Source organism: Cibotium barometz, unplaced genomic scaffold (assembly GCF_041138505.1).
Source record: "Cibotium barometz isolate CiBa-2024 unplaced genomic scaffold, ASM4113850v1 ctg506, whole genome shotgun sequence".
NCBI lineage: Eukaryota > Viridiplantae > Streptophyta > Polypodiopsida > Cyatheales > Cibotiaceae > Cibotium > Cibotium barometz.
Genome location: NW_028229451.1, coordinates 227,871 through 230,932, shown reverse-complemented (window position 1 = coordinate 230,932; position 3,062 = coordinate 227,871). Strand labels below are relative to the sequence as shown.

The window sequence follows — 3,062 nt, the reverse complement described above, 5'->3', positions numbered from 1 at the left end:
CTCGGTCTCGGAATGTTCCATGCAAGACGACGTGGACGGCGTTGGAAGCGTCGTGACCCCCGGGCTCATCGGGCCGGTGGTGTCACGCTCGCGGGAAGAAGGAGCCGCTCCCCATGCCCCGACCCACCTCTCTCCCCCCCGTTCGTTTTTACATCGACGAAGGGGGCCGCGTCAACATCGTGCTTCCGTGTGGCATCTCGCTTTGTGCCGTTCCGTCGAGCGTTGGTGGCCTGGGTGCCTCCGTGCGACGTCACGCGCCTCTGCACGAGCCGTTGCATCACGCGCGCCCCTGCACGTTGGCCCGCAACCGGTGCTCGACCGTCTTGCACGTGCGCGAAGTCGTGCCGTTGCCCGTAAACCGGTGCGTCCCTCCTCCCCGGTCCCTTTTCGTTCGGGTGCCTAAGAAGGAGCGCTCTCCCCCGTGGCCGTGCGCGCCGAGCGTGCGGAGTCGGAGCAAGCGGCCTTCGTGCCGCTTGTGTTATCGACGATAGCTACCTGGTTGATCCTGCCAGTAGTCATATGCTTGTCTCAAAGATTAAGCCATGCATGTGTAAGTATAAACTCTCTTGTACTGTGAAACTGCAAATGGCTCATTAAATCAGTTATAGTTTCTTTGATGGTACCTTGCTACTCGGATAACCATAGTAATTCTAGAGCTAATACGTGCACCAACTCCCGACTTCTGGAAGGGACGCATTTATTAGATAAAAGGCCGATGCGGGCTTGCCCGGTAATGCGGTGAATCATGATAACTTCCCGAATCGCACGGCCTCGGCGCCGGCGATGCTTCATTCAAATTTCTACCCTATCAACTTTCGATGGTAGGATAGAGGCCTACCATGGTGGTGACGGGTGACGGCGGAGAATTAGGGTTCGATTCCGGAGAGGGAGCCTGAGAAACGGCTACCACATCCAAGGAAGGCAGCAGGCGCGCAAACTACCCAATCCCGACACGGGGAGGTATTGACAATAAATAACAATACTGGGCTTTTTTAAGTCTGGTAATTGGAATGAGTACAATCTAAATCCCTTGACAAGGATCCATTGGAGGGAAAGTCCAGCTCCAATAGCGTATATTTAAGTTGTTGCAGTTAAAAAGCTCGTAGTTGGATCTCGGGGCGGGGCGAGCGGTCCGCCCCTTCGGGTGTGCATTGGTCGCTCCGCCCTTTCTGTCGGGGACGCGCTCCTGGCCTTTGCTGGCTGGGACGCGGATTCGGCGATGTTACTTTGAAAAAATTAGAGTGCTCAAAGCAAGCCTATGCTCTGAATACATTAGCATGGAATAACGCGATAGGACTTTGGTCCTATTGTGTTGGTCTTCGGGACCGGAGTAATGATTAATAGGGACAGTTGGGGGCATTCATATTTCATTGTTAGAGGTGAAATTCTTGGATTTATGAAAGATGAACTACTGCGAAAGCATTTGCCAAGGATGTTTTCATTAATCAAGAACGAAAGTTGGGGGCTCGAAGACGATCAGATACCGTCCTAGTCTCAACCATAAACGATGCCGACTAGGGATTGGCGGATGTTACTTCGATGACTTCGCCAGCACATGAGAAATCAAAGTTTTTGGGTTCCGGGGGGAGTATGGTCGCAAGGCTGAAACTTAAAGGAATTGACGGAAGGGCACCACCAGGAGTGGAGCCTGTGGCTTAATTTGACTCAACACGGGGAAACTTACCAGGTCCAAACATAGTAAGGATTGATAGATTGAGAGATCTTTCTTGATTCTATGGGTGGTGGTGCATGGCTGTTCTTAGTTGGTGGGGTGATTTGTCTGGTTAATTTCGTTAACGAACGAGACCTCAACCTGCTAACTAGTTACACGAAGGATCCTCTTCGTGGCCAACTTCTTAGAGGGACTATGGCCGTCTAGGCCATGGAAGTTTGAGGCAATAACAGGTCTGTGATGCCCTTCGATGTTCGGGGCCGCACGCGCGCTACACTGATGAATTCAACGAGTTTACCACCTGGGCCGATAGGCCCGGGTAATCTTTTGAAATTTCATCGTGATGGGGATAGATCATTGCAATTATTGATCTTCAATGAGGAATTCCTAGTAAGCGCGAGTCATCAGCTCGCGTTGACTACGTCCCTGCCCTTTGTACACACCGCCCGTCGCTCCTACCGATTGAATGGTCCGGTGAAGTTTTCGGATCGCGACGACGCTGGCGGTTCGTTGCCGGCGACGTTGTGAGAAGTTCATTAAGCCTTATCATTTAGAGGAAGGAGAAGTCGTAACAAGGTTTCCATAGGTGAACCTGCGGAAGGATCATTGACACACATCCGAGAGAAATCCGTGAACCGTGGACGTACCGTCGAGGGGCCGTGCCTGGAGGCACGGTCGACCACGCCTCGCCCTCGTGCCGGAGCCGGGAGATAGTGGGCGAGGTGTCGGGACGGGGCTGGCCGTCTCGACGGCCGCATGACGGGGTGCGGAGGGAGGGACGCCTCCCCCCGCCCACGTCGAGTGGGTGTCCCCCCTCCCCCGTGCCGTCGGCATGGGGCCGCTCGATAAACCTTTCGCCCCCCCTCGAGGGAGCGCGAGGCACCATAGCAAACGATCATCGGACTGAGACCCCTCCCTACGGGAGGATCAACTTACATAGCAAACGATCATCGAACTGAGACCCCTCCCTACGGGAGGATCAACTTACGTAGCAACGACTCTCAGCAACGGATATCTTGGCTCTTGCAACGATGAAGAACGCAGCGAAATGCGATACGTAGTGTGAATTGCAGAATTCCGCGAATCATCGAGTCTTTGAACGCAACTTGCACCCCAAGGGCATGCCTGCCTGAGCGTCCTCACGACCCCCACGCCCCCGCCCCCGCCTCCTCCTAGGAGCGGGGGGCGCGCGGCGGAGCTGGCCATCCGTGCGCACGTCCCCCTCCCGCCCCACGGGGCGACGGCGGGGCGACCGTGTCGCAGCTGAAATGCATCGATGGCACTGCGTGGCGAGGCGCCGCAAGGGTGGTCCGCTCCCCCCCGCGTGCCGGCGGCGGGAGGATCGGCGTTTGCGACCGCGTTGCCCGAGGGTGCGTGCGTCGAACCGGGC

At 55.8% G+C, this 3,062-nt stretch overlaps 1 non-coding gene and 1 pseudogene across 1 annotated transcript; both read left to right on the top strand.

The window, feature by feature from the left end:
* The first annotated feature begins 492 nt into the window (after window positions 1-492).
* Window positions 493-2,281, top strand: LOC147602538 (18S ribosomal RNA). Its single transcript, XR_015265796.1, has one exon. It is a non-coding gene; the product is annotated as an 18S ribosomal RNA (ribosomal RNA).
* A 387-nt stretch (window positions 2,282-2,668) lies between these two features.
* LOC147602537 (5.8S ribosomal RNA) lies at window positions 2,669-2,811 on the top strand (annotated as a pseudogene).
* Window positions 2,812-3,062: the final 251 nt, after the last annotated feature.